Source organism: Cottoperca gobio, chromosome 4, assembly GCF_900634415.1.
Source record: "Cottoperca gobio chromosome 4, fCotGob3.1, whole genome shotgun sequence".
NCBI lineage: Eukaryota > Metazoa > Chordata > Actinopteri > Perciformes > Bovichtidae > Cottoperca > Cottoperca gobio.
In genome coordinates, this window is record NC_041358.1 from 13,977,880 (window position 1) to 13,995,198 (window position 17,319).

General features: G+C 40.0%; 1 protein-coding gene across 1 annotated transcript in view; it reads right to left on the reverse strand.

The window, feature by feature from the left end:
• The window catches only part of pde4ba (phosphodiesterase 4B, cAMP-specific a), a 170,488-nt gene extending 153,817 nt beyond the window's left edge, over window positions 1-16,671 (reverse strand). The window contains 1 exon segment of the mRNA XM_029430502.1: window positions 16,397-16,671. The gene's annotated coding sequence lies outside the window, so the exon portion shown is untranslated.
• Window positions 16,672-17,319: the final 648 nt, after the last annotated feature.

The following is a 17,319-nucleotide window of genomic DNA, read 5'->3' on the forward strand; positions in this document are numbered from 1 at the left end:
CTAACATTATCAACAGAATCTGAAGAGGTTACAGTGTTGACGTTATGTCATGTTTTTAGGATTAAATTCAAAGAGAAACAAGAAAACGACTCGCACTATCGCCTCGTCCCTAAAGCCGCATGGAGGCTGTTTTGCCAGTCGTAGAGCAGTTGACAGCCCCGGGAAACAAACGTATAGCTTCAGTTAGCAACTAGCACACGAGTTGCTGCGGCAGCTGACTGGGTCTCCCGGGGCGGCCGAGTGCCAGCTGTGCCGACCGCTCCCCCGGCAGGCTGCTCCCCCGGAAGGCTGTTTCTCCGGCAGGCTGCTGCCCCGGCAGTCTGTTCCACCGGCGGCAGGCTGCTCTCCTTTGGACGGGACCAAGGTGTGGGTTGTATACTCGTTTCTGCCACTTTGGATGTAGTCCAATAAACAAACTAACGTAACGTAACGGCGCATACAGCCCCCGGTTAACGTTATTGCCACAGTAAACACACATATGGGTAACATAAATTATCTGCTGATGGCACACGAGGAGATGATAAGATAGTAGTGTTATTTTGACCGGCTCTCAGAGTTTCGGTTATTTGGTGGAATTGTGCATATTCTTGCCCTGCTGTTAGTAGTAGTAGGATTCTTGTTAATAACTGACTGTAAATGTATATTGTATGGAGCCAGTAGTAGAGCTGAACTAATGCCCCTTGTTCTTTGGAGCAGGTGGCTTGAAATTACAAAAAGTACATCAGACTAAATTACTGTAAATGCAAAAGATTGTTATTTCTCCCCATCATGTTGGTGGAAGACTTTAATATTTAGTTTGACAGCTGTTAGGATCATTAAGCTGAATGACATAAATGAGATAATTCATAAAAAAAATGGCTTGAATATAAATTTCACAGAGGTAATTATCAGTGGCACGGCTTCTCTGTAGGGATGACGATCTGTTCCAGTTGTCACCATTACCAGATAATTAGCGGGTACAGAGGACATTTGTGTTTCAGAGCACATTTTAAAATTGTGCTCGGCTTCACAGATGTAGGAAGCAGTTTATGAACACAGATTAGTGCTGTAACCTCCGGGGATGAAACACAATGGTACTAACGTAGTGTGGCGTGTGTATGTGTTTGTGTCTTTTGGGGTATTCTAATTAGCGTCACTTCTGCCTAATTAAGAACATTAGGGCAGACAGGTGTGAAGACAGAAGACACACGAACATCAACGCCTTCAAGGAAGCAAACTAACCCATGTATGCACTCTGAATGATAACAATACAAAATTATCTCTTAAGTGTCAGAATCATGGTTTAGTAACAGCGTCCTCTGCTTTTATAAAATGAGGAATCTCTCTGCGACACGGCCTTGTCCTTGGCTTGCAGTCAACTGGAGAGTGTGGCAGAAGTGGTAACATTGAGCACAACATCGTAAGCTTTGCAAAGTGACTACAGCAAAGACACTTCTCCCTCTTTGAATTCAGCAGCCTCTTCAGCAGAGAGGTACACCCACAGAAACAGAATTTAGTTTCCATCGTAGCTGGATATTCATTCTACTTCTATGGTCATACCATTTTCTTCTAGTCAAATGACGACAGCGAACAGTTCAATGTCCATTCTACTCTCGTTCTATTTCTATGGGTACACCTTTCTGAACAGATTTGTCTTTTGCTTGGTGACAAAACCCCACATTAAAGAATTTGAATGAAAACTCTGCCATAATGGGATTGTAATACCAAAATTGCAAAGCAACTTACACTGCTGTGACTGCATGAATATTCATGAAGGCGATAAAGTCATTTTATTAAAAGGAAGGTTGGCTTGCTGCATTTATTTTACATGTTCCCCATTGCTGAGGAAAGTGTTCCACCTTTTTCAAGGACAGACTTTGCAGGTGGTAGCGGTCCCTTGAGAGCTTCCTGTTTATGTTAACAAAACTGTCACCTTCTATGATTTTTGTTAAACGAATAATTCAAGTACGACTGAACCTCTTGACCCTCTGCAGCTCAGAATATGCCTTGCAGCTCCACTGCAGGATCAGAGCATACAGCACAAAGGTCTGTGAAGCAATGATGCCGAGTGAGGAATGTGGTCTCATCTTTATATACCTCAGGTGACCAATAGGGGTCAAGAATTGGACAAGGGAAAGCACTGTAAACCAGACCTGGCTTTGATCAACCTGGCGTTGATCAATTTGGTCCTTGTATATCAAACACAGACCTCCTCCCTGTCTCCTTATCTATTTACTGCCTCCCCCTACCATAAACACCTAGGATAATAAAAGGTTAAACCTTCACCCCGTAACATATGTGAGATAGTAAGAAACACAACATATAAACAACAGAGACCAAAAGGGAGCAATGCAGTATTTTCCCATTACAGTACCTAATGTAGCACCTACCAAGTGCAGTTTCTTACTGTGCAAACCAGAGAGTGGCTTTATTAATTTCTACCTAAGTGGTGCTTGACTGGCAAACATTTCCTCTCCAAGCCATTAGTCAGTCAATGGATCATTTACAGTAAAACCTGAAAAACTCCCACGACTGCAGTACACGGGTATTTAATTTCAAATGTCGCACATGGAGACAATTTCCGGTGGGCTTCCTGGCAAAATGCGAATTGGTGTTCAGCCACATCTCGTCTTGTACCTTCACATGCAACAGTGTCATTGGATGATGGCTTCAACAGAGCATGTCGTGTATCAGCCTAATAGAGCAGAAATAACTAGCTCTATGCCTGCCTGTCCTGGTGACTGACAGGCGCAGTGGGACGCCTGACAGAGGAGGAGGAGCAGCTGGCTGTCAACCTCTCAGTCTACCCATCTTCTGGTCCACATTTCTGTTACCCGACTTAAAGTTAGAGCGTGAAACTGTTTGCTTTTCAGCTGTAAGGGTCTTTTCTACCTTTTGCTCTTTCTTAATTTAACTTACCGAGTTGAAAGCCTGAGTAAGGGGCTGGATAACACTGTGATCCAGGGAATGGTTGAAAGACTTGCACTTTTAAAAGTGAATTAATGTCCCAGTGAAAATCTAAAAAGGTGGCAATGAAATGAAAACAGATGCTAGAGGAACACAGGAGCATCCACCTGTCTACATTCATTCACTGATCCATCATAATATTTGATGCTCTTACATCATGCCAGAAAAGGCATACAACAGCAAATGTAAAATGCTGTGTAGACAAATCTACTTGATCGCATTTTATGGCCCATCCCAATCAGAGTCCCCTAAGTTGCTGTATTACTTAGTCCAATCAAATATCTATTTTTGAAAATGAATAATACAAAAACCAGCCTCCGATACTACAACTGGTTCTGCAGCGGAACACCAGAAATATCTCCAGACCGATCCACACCTTGAAAATTTTACATCAACACGTTTTTGATCATCATGCGTCTTTATGTGTGTGGGTGCATGACTGTGTCTGTGTCTGTCTGTGAGTGAAAGGGAGGCAGCAACAGCGGGAGAGTGTGCGCACACTGATAACGTGATGCCAATACAAAGCAGCTCAACCAAATTCTAAGAACTGTTTGAGTATTCTGATTTGTTGCTCTTATATCAAGCTGATACCTCCGGTGCTGAAGAATTAACACTGAAGTGCCTGAACTGCCAAAAACTACAGTTCCTTGAATGGACATGTGAGCAGGCTCCAAAAGCGAGTCAATCCCGATAGACCCGGGTTGAAATGCACAGCTTTACAACAGAAATAAACATATTTACAGCCAGGTACATAAAAAAATGCTTTTGGTCTCTATTGCAAATTTCTCCGTTCATGACAACTGTACGGGGGCAAATGTTTATATAACTCCCCGCAAAACTAAAGGTGTGTCTACTTTGACAGGATGATAGCTGCTCAGCTCCACCGACACCAAGGCGTTATTTTATCAAACAGAGACAAAAAGGAGAGGCGACGGCAAACAATAGACGTTCATGCTAGGAGTCCAGTTCAGTGAACAACTTCTAATATATTAAATACTGCACTTGCTGGAAGAATTATTATTCTAAATGTGTAACAGAGAAGTTATGTTCACCCTCTACTTGTTAAATAATTCTGTTTTAAAAAATCCTGATATTTTTGGCTCCCTTTCAGCAGAGCAAGAATGCACTCTTCTTTTAGATGTACATTTCTATACCAGTGTTTCCCCTACCATTGTCTTGGTCCAAGACTCTTGGAGGGGCGATGCGCCCTGCCAACGGAGCCCCGCGCATTGTCTGAAATTGAAAGTGTTTATTTATTTTTTTAATCGATTTTTTACATTTTTTATTCACAACTAACTTTTCACATTGACGGGTGCTCTTTTATTAAATAAACTAAACGCTTATGTTATTGATCTAATTTATGTGCACATTTCAGTTTGTACTGTCTACTTTGCACATTCACATTCACATTCTCTTCTTTGCTCCGTTTTGCGAAGGGAGGGGCTTCGCAGCTGACACACACACTCGTGCGCACACACCTACAGAGTGGAGGAAAGGAGAGGGGAGAACTAAATAGAAACTGCGCTACGCACGCACGCAAAAGATCAATGTTAATTAAATTACTGACAGTATTTCAGCCGTAGCCTACTCCTGGTAACTGTAGGAGAATCTCAAGCTGACGCAGAGCAGCTTGGCAGTATTTCATCATCTTTTTAAGGGATCACTTCAGTTTTTGTTTTTTTGTTATCTTGTCAGATCTTTGTCTCATAAAACTAAACTACATTCTGTATAAGAGGAAACTTTGTGTTAGTTAAATATATTGTTTACCAACCCCACCAGCTCCTGTTCATTTCTGACAGGTTGGCAGTAATATCTCCATCCAAAGAATCTATAACCCAACACAATCTTTTCTCTCTTTAATTATTTGCAGCTATGGATTCAGTAAAAAAGTTCAAACTGCAGTCCCACAATAGCATCAAATAATAATTTTTGATGTGGGGGAACAGACTTGATTATGAGAATTTACTGAACACAGAAAAGTAATCTTATTTTACGTCCTCCAGAATTGAATGAAAAACACGAAAACAAGTTATTTCAAAAATTGCTATATGATTTGAATCCACTTTATCCACAACCGGTTCCCTTGCACTAATCCAGTTTAAAACACACAGCTGTGGACAAAGGTGCTTTAAAAGCTTCCAGGAATGACATGACAGTTTGGTAAACCCTGTGTTAAAATCCCCTTCCTTATGGCTGGTTACACAATGTCTTTTCTGTGATGGAGGAACATAAGTGATGCATTTTCTTTTCTAGCTCTTTATCTTTTGTATTTTCTTTTTGATGTATTGTTCGAACAGAGAATCAAGACACTGCTAACACAGTCATGTCGGAGGGAGCCTTAAGGACTTTTTCAATTTTGTTTATTTCTTTTTTTTAACTGCTCCTCAAAGACGGTAGCAAAAATAGAAAGATTATTGATATAATCCTTAACAGGATATTGGTTAGCACTTAAGTGGAAATCACCACACTGGCTAATTATGGCTGTAAATTACCACCCTCACACTAAAGGCCTTCGGCTTGTTTTTCCCACAAAAGATAAAATTGGCTGCAATCATTGGCATTAAATTGGCACAAATGTACTCCAAAGAAATCCCAAACTCTCCCACGTAGCGTAGCAATATCAAGGAGACTATAATTTGTTTCTGTTGTGAGGGCACATCTGGGCATGCCTATAAATTTGAGTTAGTGAGTTAAAAAGGGCCCCAAGCTGATGCTGCAGTGCCGCTCTTGATCTTGTCCCCTGGGTTGAAATAATAGCGGCACATGATACATTTTTTTTCTTCCAGATTCATTCATTTAAAAAATGTATAAAAAATAGATGATTCGTTCCACTCGGAAATGTCCTGTCCTATGGAGACTGTCCTCCCAAAGAGAACAACAGAAGTCGTTTTAGCAAGTGCCCCAAAACGGTATACGTCTACATTCAAGTGATAAAAACCTCAAGTGGCCATAGTAATTATGGGAGCAAAATAGAAAGTTTGGTGACGTTATTGTACGAAAACAAAGTTTGCATAGGGACGAGGTTGGGGGATACACGATCCAATAAAATACCAACTTTAAAAGGCTTATTTAGGAACAATCAGGCGCTTGCCTCCTCCATTATTGTGCATGTGCTGTGTATGTGGCGGGTGTGCTAAAAATTTGAACGACCCGAGCTGCAGTGGTCTTTGTGAGCATAAACAAACTACATTTAATTAGGAAGACTTCTTGGTCAAAGAGCAACTCTCGACTGGCCTTCTCAGTCAGAATGCGTGCAGCTAAAGTGAACTGGAGACACTTTTTTACCCATAGATACAACTTAGCATAACATTTGCATCTCGTTGAGTCAAACATCATTCCCTTTAGCTACACAAACAAGAACATATAAACCTGTGCTAGAACAAAGGAGAGTATTAAATAGGTCCTTTAAATCTTTTATTCCAAATTCTGCCCACCTACAAAGAGTTTCAAGAATTTAAATGTACTGTCTCTCATTATTGTTTAAGAATTCGTGACACATCGAAGATGCTTTATGGTGTAGGCCAGTCTTTCTCAAAGAGTGGCCTGGTCTATTGGTAAAATGTCACATTTTAAATTGACATATTATAAGTTTAAAGTGTTTCTCAAACTGTTTAAAAAATGACTAGTATAGACCTGTTCATCTATAGATGTATCGTAGCTAAGTAGGTTCGTTTTACGATCTTATGTCATAAATTATCTGCGCGGTCAATTTGAGCCGAGGTCACCTGACAAGATGGATCGATGGCTCAAAACAGGGTCAGTTAAAAGAAAATTAAATCAAAATATCTGATGCGACAGTGAAGGTGCATCGTCCTGATGCAGGTGATCCAGCAGCTACAAGTGGTTTTGTGTGCGTTACTGAGTCCCAGGAGAGCGCTTCGCCGTGTAACCACCACTCGGCTGAAAGCTGTGAAACTCGGCTTGAACGGCGAAAGTCCAGCGCTAAAGTGAAAAGGAAATATCACAGCGACTACATCACATTTGGACTGGAGATGAAGAGGATCCTAATCCACACTGTGTTTTGTGCTACGAGTCGTTGGCGAACGAGGCTATGAAACCCACCAAGCTCAATCGACATTGTGAGAGTGAACACAAGGATTACTTTGGGAAACCAAAGTCACAGTTTGCATTTTGCGTATCTTTCAGTAGCAAACGATCTTTCTATGGGTAAATTGCAGCTCTGTACGGACATAAACTCAGTAATAAATGTAGTCTACGTTTCATATGATGTGTAAAATACATCAGCATTCACCGTTTAAATCGCATATGAACGAAATGCTTGTAGAATCCGTAGTTGTATTTGTATTGTTGAATTAATGTGTGAAAGAGCGATACAGAAAAGGTCACATAAAGTTCATTATTAGGCTGTCATTTGTAATATACTGTTGGAGTGGTAAGCAGTCCTATTGTTTTTGGATATTTGGGGAGTTAGGTGGTCCGTGAGTGTTTCTACATTGGTTATGTGGTCCTTGGTCTGAAAAGGTTTGAGAAACACTGGTGTATATATATGTATATATATGTGAAACTAATGTGAATTATCACATCATTCTGCAGCCTACAGTCTCTGAAAGCCTCCCACATGAGAATAGTGGAGAGGAGAGAAATCACAAGTGAGAGTAAGAGCAGTGGAAATAGATTCATTGCTCGACAACTCTGGTTTTTCACCTTATTGTTTGTTACCAAACCCAGGTTTACACAGCCACGGGACACAGGACTTTTCTTGAGAAAATAGAGTATTGATTTTTAAGTGCACATTATTTATTTCAGTGCAAGTCAAGGTCTTGAACCAGCTGTTGAGAAACTTTCCATCTGCACCAATGTATCTGCTGGCTCCAGTCCACCTGTCTGGGGATTCCACTTTCCTCCTCACAGAGATCATCTCCTTAAAAGAGAAATGGCTCTTTTTTTCTCCATTACTCTTTCAGTCGCTCTCTTCTCCATTTTCACACCCTGATGTGAATATTATCATTTCATACACACAAACACAGCTATTTTCACACATCTATCTGACTTCCTTACGTGACAAAGTCAAGGGGAAATCAGCTCATGAAAAAATCTAATAAAAAGAATTAAAAAACCTGAATAGCATCCCTGATTTATTTGCTCCCTTAAACAGTAGTCATTCTTGTGAAGGGGGAGCAATCAGAGTGAGGAGGACTGCACTCCTGTTGAGCATGTACTGGAGAGCATAAACACTCTACTGAATATAGACTTTATACTAACTGTGTTCATTATAAAAAAGAAACAAGGAGGAAGACGGAAGGGAAATTATATTCGTACAAACGCAGAAGCAGATGAACACGAATATATGTGTTTTGGGAAACGTCTGGCAGTATCTCTGTATACACAATAATAAGTATATATAAGTATCTTTTTAGCCAGGCAAACCTTTTGCTGTAATTGTTTTCATATTCTGGTTGTTTTTATTTTATATTTAAAATAAATTGTTATTCATCTGTTTTGTCACGAACTGAACTAACATGAATAAAAGGTGCTCTACAAACACAAATTGATTGCTTGATTGAAATGATGTATGACACTTAAATGACACAAAATGAAAGGTAATGACTTTTGATACAGCAAAGTATAGATGCACAGCTCCATTTATCTCACCACACACACCCTGTCAGATGGTGAATATGACTATACCATTTTCACACACAATCCGTTTGACATGGGATTATGTACATGAGCTCAACCCGTGTTTGACCCAATCATAACCAGACTGCTGTCATGGGTTAATCCCCCAAAATGTCTCTGTTCAAGACAAATCCACAGCTGTAAATCCATACACATCTATGATCATCCACAGAATTACAACAGAGCAAATATACAGACAGGATTCATCGCTGAAAAGAGTTGTTGATTTTTAGTGTTAAAATATTTATTGGGAGGTGAGGCGGTGCAAATTTGAATTATATATGTGTTTGTCATTTTGTGTCTTTATGAATAGCTAATCAATTAGTTTACTTTGTTTCACAACACAAACAAACATGCAGCAGCCTGCAAAATGTTGCAGAATTATGGTTGGGACGGCTTTAAGATTGAGAGGGTAATCCTACAAAAAGTCTATAGTAACCCTACTGTCATCCTATAGTAACTTTATATTAATCCTACATTGATTATATAACAGCTTGTCCATCCTCTCACATCAAAGGCGTGCAGGGTCATGGCTTCAACGTGTTCAGACAACAGCAAGCAAACATGAGTTCTCCCACATCACTGTCAGTCTGGAAGGGTTATATGCTGTAGACGTGGAGGATGTCAATATCTGATGCAATTCACCAAAGTATTGATTACCAACGTATTACATCTAGCAAGAAGATGATATTGATTGGCTCCAGGGTCAAATACATTATCTTCTGCCTAGACGCACAGAGGACCTTCTTGACACAAATAATAATAGACTATTTGACTTTTCACAGCAGGCGTAACAATGACATTAATGTTGGTTATGTTCGATTTAGGTTTGGTAGACAACCATGGCTGTGAGCCAGTTCACTTAACACCACACCTTGGCAGTAGCACACCCAAATGGAATGAAGCCATTTTTAATTTTTAGCGGTGCTTTGTTTACTGTCTGATACAGTTTTTAGCAAAATACAAAATGTAAAAAGGCAGTGCTTAATATTTGATGTGAACAATCTGTGTGCACCCTCTATCTGCACCATCCATATCCTTTTCCTCAGTATACTCATCAGGTTTAGCTCCCGTTTCTCTTTAACATGAAGACATGAGCGGACTGCTTGGCATGTTAATTACTCTCAATTATCTAGCTCATCTCTTCATCTCTGTCAGCTCAAGCTTTGGGAGGGTAATATTTTCGGAGTCTGTGAGTGGGAGGAGGGAGAGGGCGTCCCTTTGTTTATTCACTGTTTAAATGAATAACATTGGTTTGAGATATTCATAAGAAGCCCGACCGACAGAGAAAGCGAGACAAAAAAAACACTTTTAATCAATAGGATATAGGCTACTTGATGCCAAAATGCCACCCACAGTATGTGACCTACAATAAAATACCATTATAAGGCTAGTAGGCAGCGTTTGGGAAGTACAAAAAATTAGCCATCTTACAGCTGCAGCCTTTTAAATGGGTCAAAGTATAACACATTTCCCAGAACACTTTTAGAAAGTCACTTTTTGGTCATTGTATGAAAGAGGTGTATTGGATTTAGCATGGCCTGCTTCAGGTAGCCAAATCAAAGTCTCTCCTAAAAATAACTTGAACCTCAACTTTTAAACCAACATGGACAAAAAGTCCTTAAAGTGCTACATTACCTTGTGGTAAGACACTACTTCGTGCTTTTACACTACTTTGGTGTTGAGGCAAGTTTAGGAAACAATTCACATGTGTTATTCAAACACCAGTGGTTGATTGCTCATTCCTTGTCACATCATTTGCAATCAAGCCCCCCGAAGAGCTCAGTAACTGTAATATATAATATTTAATATGTCTCGGAACACATGTGCAATGCAAGTCTGGCTTCTAAGCATGCAAGCAGCGCATGTATAATCATGGATTGTAAAAATATTATCTTCCCAGGTATAATTATATATAAAAAGTGAGAATAAAAGTGTGCAGATGTTTTATTGACAGGTTATTGACAACTGGGAATACTACCTATCCGCTCCGTACTTGACAACAAATGCCTAATTATGATGAAATGACTGTCATTGTTGTAATTATAGTCGGCTGACAACCTCTTACTCAACATTTCTTTTTCAAATTTAGTCTCATACTTATGCATCTGCTCATCTCTTCTCCTCCCGCGTATCCACCATTAATCCCATTTGGCCTTTAGAGCTGTGCGCATTATCCTGCCATGTCTTTATCGACCAGACAATTGAAAGCCCACTCACAAATGCCCAGTGAAGATGATACATTAATGGCTGCATGGAGTATAAATGGATGCTACAAGAAGAGAAGGAATGCAAGTTTGTTGTTACACTACAATTTGATATCTGGAATGACAAAATAACACATGGAGATGACATCTTGTTGGCCAAAAGTAGAAAAGTCAATCTACCTCAATCACGTTTGTACTATTTGAACTATTAACTACCATAAAAAAGCAACAAATATTTATAAGGCGGCAGACAAAAGAGTTTTAACCACCAAAAATGTGGCTAAATGTTCCATTATATTTGACGGGAAATGTGTTAGAGACATTCTGCTGATTCTGCTAAATAGATGAAGGAAATATAACATTGCCAGTGATATCATTTTTTATCATTTTATTGATTTAATAAATTTGATTATTATTTAGATTCTTGGCATTTATGCCCTACCAATTTCATGTTAAGACCAATTTAATCTAGATTTACCTCGCTATTACCTCCCCGTTTTTTTTAACTGACTTCAGGCTGCACAAAGCGAGATAGCGATATTTAGCTGAGCAAGAATTTGAACTTGGAAGAGAGGAAAGGGTTAACTGCTACTGATTGTAACTAGTACCTCAAGGCTATTTGGCACATACTTCATGAGTATGTATCAACAGCTCACACATTAGACACAAAGTATGCCGAGGACATTAACATCATGCAGAACACACAAGCTCAAAAACAGAGGCTATTTTAGTTGGCACACCACACCAGGTCCAGTCTTCCCCCACATCACTTTTTCTGGCCAAGACATACCCCTATCACCATCAGTTACCAACCTGGGTGTAAGATTTGACCCACATCTGACCTTTGACACCCACATCAAACATCTGTGCAAGACCTCCTTCTACCACCTCAGGAACATTGCAGAGCTCTGCCCCACACTCTCCCTGTCAGATGCTGAACAACTCGTCCACGCCTTTGTCTCAAGGTTGGACTACTGTAACGCTCTCCTCATCGGGATTCCAAGCGGGAGCCTTCAGAAGCTCCAATATATCCAGAACAGCACCGCTAGGATCCTGATGAGGGTGCGAAAATATAATCACATCACACCCATTCTCCGCTTGCTCCACTGGCTTCCTGTCGCATTCAGGATCGAATAAAAAATCTCCCTACTCACCCATCAGTGCATACATGGAAATGCTCCTCCCTACCTCAAGGAAGTCCTGCCTCAACAAACCTCCCACAACCTCCGCTCCTCTAAAAAAACTTTGCTCCACCCCCCTAGGACCAAGCTCCGCACAATGGGCGATCGGGCCTTCTGCTCAGCCGCTCCTCACCTGTGGAATATCCTCCAACAACACCTGAGGGCTCCTCAGGCAACCGACTCCTTCAAAAATGGCCTAAAAACCTTTCTTTTAAAAAAAGCCTTTCCGTAAAATCTTATGTCTATTGTTGTTGTTGTTGTTGTTGTTGTCCTGCATTGTAGCGCCTTGAGATTGCTTTTAGCTTGGAAAGGTGCTTTACAAATAAAATTTATTATTATTATTACAAGAAGAAACACTCTCTCCTGGTGCCTCATGTATAAAACTGTGACTAACTTTGACAATGCATGCTCAAGAAAAACAGCACAGATGTACACCATATATATTATGGTTACAAAACATGCAGATTTGTGTACACGTTGTGAAGCCATGAGAGAGAGGGTCATAGATGGGAGATACATTCCTTCCCGGTGGATGCAGCAGGGATTACAAGTTGCTGCCCAGCTCATATCAGCTGATTGCCCTAGTACAGCAGCTAAAAGGGGGGAAGGAGACAGTGGAGAGAAGAGAGACAACGCCTGAGGTGAAGAGAATACAACTCGAGGTTTTTGAATACCTGTTTTGTTTTGTTTGTCTGTAAGAAATAAGTTAACCTGTATAAGAACTAAATACACCAGATTTAAGTTTGACAACTATGTTTTGGCTGTCTTCATTTCCTGCACCCACTCCTCCAGAGCTCCCAGAGGAAAGCTCCCGACCTCTCATGACATCACAACGTAAACAGGTCTAAAATCTTCACCCTGTAAAATCCCAAAAACAGGAGTAATTGGTTGTTGGCAGGCCTCATGTTCGCCTGTTTTCATCTGATTTTTCAAACATGTCTTTGAGTGAGGGATATTTAACAGATGCATCTTCTGTCTGGGGGATCTGCCAAGTGTATTTACCAACTTCCCAAAAAAAGGCCTGGGTAAATATAGTGATGAAAAAACTTGAAATAAACTTGAAAAGAATTAACAGTATTAATAGATTTAAAATAACATAAATTGGCTTCAACTACTCCTCCTTATTTACATGCAAAACACATAAAGCGATCGAATAGCACACACACCGTAATCTTTAAGGATCTAAGAAACTGACCTGGCCTTATATTCCCTATGAGAGCAGAATTGAGTCCAGCCGCCATTGAGTTGCACGTTCAAATAATCCATATTGCAATTAAAATGACGGGATGACAGATTAGCTGAGTGACAGGCAGGGACTGGGGGTGGGGGCTGCACAGATAGAAAAACTGTCATGTGGAACATTTAATAAGTACATAGATAAACATCATATGTATGAAAGGATTAGTGGTAGCCTCCTGGGTAGTGGACAGTCCAAAGACAGGGCTGATCCCAAATGTGTATAAACTCAGCTCCTCCTCTACCACAACAACAACATGAGGTACAGTAATTGCTCCTGGAGACTGGAGCTTCTATATGCATAAATATATTACTTTAAGGTGTGGACATGTCCAGCTGTTAAGCGGGGTGTTGTTGATAAAGAACGGCAGTCAACAATTGTTCATTGGGTTCAATGTTGCAACACTGTGCAGCTACCAGGTGTGAAAGTGTACACCTGAAAGAGTGTAAATTAGGGTGTTGCCAAAAGGACATACCTAGCAAATCCTAAGAATAAGAAGTCGCCATGCTAAATCTTGTATCTCGAACTAACCTTTCAATGGCAGCCCACGATTTCACTTCTTTCATTGTAGTCTGATAAGCAGCACATTAATCATTAGTAGGATGTGCGATTAATGATTGACAGTCTTCTCCTTTGCTTCTCACATCATCAAGAACCCTTCCTACGCCTGAATGGATGAACTAACCTCCCACTGAGTCATCAATGGAAGAAAGAAAAAAAATGTTCAACCTTGAAAAGCAAAGCAGGTGTTTAGATTAATCAGATTTCTCTCTGAATTAAATTGTATTGATGAATACATTAGGGCTTAGAGGTTAAGGTGTCAAGCACCAACCGCAAAATCCTCAGTTCTCGTCAATTCCTCATCTCTCTCTCCCCTGTCATCTCTCGACTGCCGGCTCTCCCATAATAGCTTAAAATGCCACAAAAAATAATAATAAAAAGAGAAATGTGCCATGTTGCAAAAGCAACACCTACAGTAAATAGAAGTTCACAAGGTTTGGTAGTTTCACTGATCCCTTGAGTCACATAAGCGCTCAACAATTGTTCTGATATGGATCAGTCCAGTTGTGTTTCTCAGACTTAAATCCCATAACAAAACATTGAGCTCAAAGGGTGTAGTCTGACTTTGTGAGCTTTACTGACTGCTGCTTCTGTCCATCTACTGTATAAAACATGATTCATGACGGGAATAGGTCAGCTAGTTCCAGTATGAACTGGATTATAGTGCCTATATATAATAACAGTTACCCCTGTAGTTACTGTGTGCACTGACTTACTCTGGGTTAAATCCTGCTGGAGCCATTTCTGCTATGGCTCTCTCTACAGAATAAAACTGCAAAAAAGGTGAGATGGACGGGCCCACTCTCCTCAAAATAATCAATAAATGAATAAAACATGTCAGAATGGAAGCTGAAAGGAGGCACAGACAGGTTTTCAATCAGTGTCTAATAGGCTTTCTTTTAGATATGGGATTTCTGCAGAATAGCAGTGAGGTGTTGTGATCGTACAATGTGCCCACTTACAGTGTGAATGTACACTACATGATTCTAACCAGGCAAAATGACTGAATGCACCATTATTGTAATGAATATCCTAAAACTGTGCACGCATATCCCAGTGGGTAACCCACGTGAACACCACACACGCTTATTAATGCATTCACAATGCCCACATCATTGAGTGCTCAATTATAATCTCAAAATGGGTCACTGTAGCCAATTTCAGTCCAATAATGACACCAATTCAATATTTGTAAATAGCACAAGTCCATCTTGACAATATAGTAGATGTAATTGCTCATGTTCTGCGGGACTAATATATAAATGAGTGTCCACATTTAAACACGTTGTGTAAGTTTAAATTGAGGAAGATACAGAAATGACAAAAACAGAGAATGCTGCTGGTCTGGAGAAAGGAAACATGCGTGCCAGCAAATCCATCAGCAGATTGATTTGTTTACAGTTCCCTTCACAAAGCAGGATACCCTGCTGGTTTGGATCTGCCATCACTGGGAGTCCCCACACCGCCTCTCGTACCCGCAAGAAATTCCCACTGTACAAAATGTGCATTTCGGTTCATTACCTGAATACATGCACAACCTCTTATTTGCAAAGGGGAAAAAAGAAGAAAGAAATAGCTAATTATGTGAAAACAAAAAAAGTTTCAGCAGACACAGGCCAAGACCAATCTGTTCGCAAAGTCTGCCATAAGATCTGAAAGTGTCACCGTCGGCCAGGGCTAAAAATGGCAGAAAGCTGCTGTTCTCTTTAATAATGGAAATTAAGTTGCCAAGCTCAGTGACAGGCAGACGTTTTGACTGCTCTCTAAATTTTTGGGAAATATTAATTTAATCCTGATTAATTTAAAATTGACAATTCAGTATAATTATTACAGAGTTCAGGGGTTCAAACTGGACAACAAGAGAATGTAGCTGCGTGTCTGATAGAAGCACCGCCTCTCTCAGATAATAATGCACTTGTTTAAAGCAGGTCAACACTGTTTAACTAACAGCCAGCATCCACATGGCCAGTGTGTCTCCTCCTGGGACTAATGAGCACTTTCCTGCAAGGTATTGAGGCCGTTGTGGATTACATTTATAACCATAGGCTACTGTTGATGGAAATATGACCCCAACATGTCTAATGTACATCAATGGCACTTCTGATGATGAGCAGGTGTACCGTTATTTCTTAGAGCCCAGCAAATAAGTGTATTCTGTACAAACGTCTAATTCAGAATTAAAGTTAATTTGTTATGTAACCTGTGTACGGCACATTAATAACATTAGATGGTAATTGTATACTTTACAAAGTCGGCATTTGAGAGTTAGAAAAATATCTTTAAAAAGCACAAACTATATTTGACTGCCTGAATATGACAGGAATGTTGTGATTTATAGGGTTCAAGGGTTCACGCCTGTGTTAGGATACAACCTTCCAATATTAATTAAAAGAAAAGGGGGGATGTCTGGGGTTAAAATCTACGGGGGTTAGCGTGAACTTGAGCATGAACAATGACAGGAGCAAAACAAAGCCAACCGATTGTCCACTTCTCCAAAATCCCATATTCATTCATCCCTGTTCTTCAATATTGCATTTACGGTCAAATCACATGATGGTCAGGCAACAACAAAAAAAATCGGAAATCTATTTTCGACAACCTAAAAAAAAAAGCTTCTTGGTTACCTTCTTCACAGCTCGTCTACACGTGGAGACAAAGGGAATCCCGATGCCTTTTGCACGTTGTTGTTTTTTTATTCCGTATCAGCGTGTATTTTCACCATCCTCTGTTGGGGTATGTTTACTCCACAGCAGCCCCAACGAGCAGAGTAATCCAGAGTCGGTTTTTGGTATTTACATAATGTTTCTTGCATGTCCACTTGTTCCGAGATTAAAACAAACAAAACTGGCGCGTTAATTGAACTGATCCTTGTTTGTCCCAGTTGTATTCCGTTTCACTACTCACAAGCTTCCTTCCAAGATCGAGGTGCTTATGTTTGGAGAGGTTGAAGGCTTTCGCGTATAAATGCATCTCAAACTCGGTGATCCCCTCCTTCCTCCCTCCCAGCAGATAGAGGAGGAGTGTGGACCAATTGAGAGGCAGCGAGAAAGAGAGAGAGAGGCGAGCAGAGCTTCTCTCCCAGTCTGCTGTGGGACAAGCAATAAGTCAATTACAGAATGAACAGCTATCAGCAGACTAAAGCCTCAATGAGACCTTGAAAAAAAGAAAGAGAAATAATTTTATAATTAAAAGCAAAGATGGTTTGGACTGTAAATATTAGGTATATTAACCTTAATAGCCTGATACATTTTAATAGCAAATATAATTGTATAATGTGATATAAATGTTTTAAATATTAACATTTATATATATACTTTGTATACTCAATAGTAAGACAACACTATATGTTTTGTTAAGCTAAACACATTAATAAATAGAGCATTGCCATAATTTAAAAGGGACAAACAAGATTTTTCTGATTAGTTAAAACCTTATTAAATTAATTAATTACCAATTCTACTGTTACTTACTTCATTCACTGGAATTCAGCAGGAGGGAAATTTACACGCTCCACAATTGTATGAAATTATCTAACTCACATCTGTGA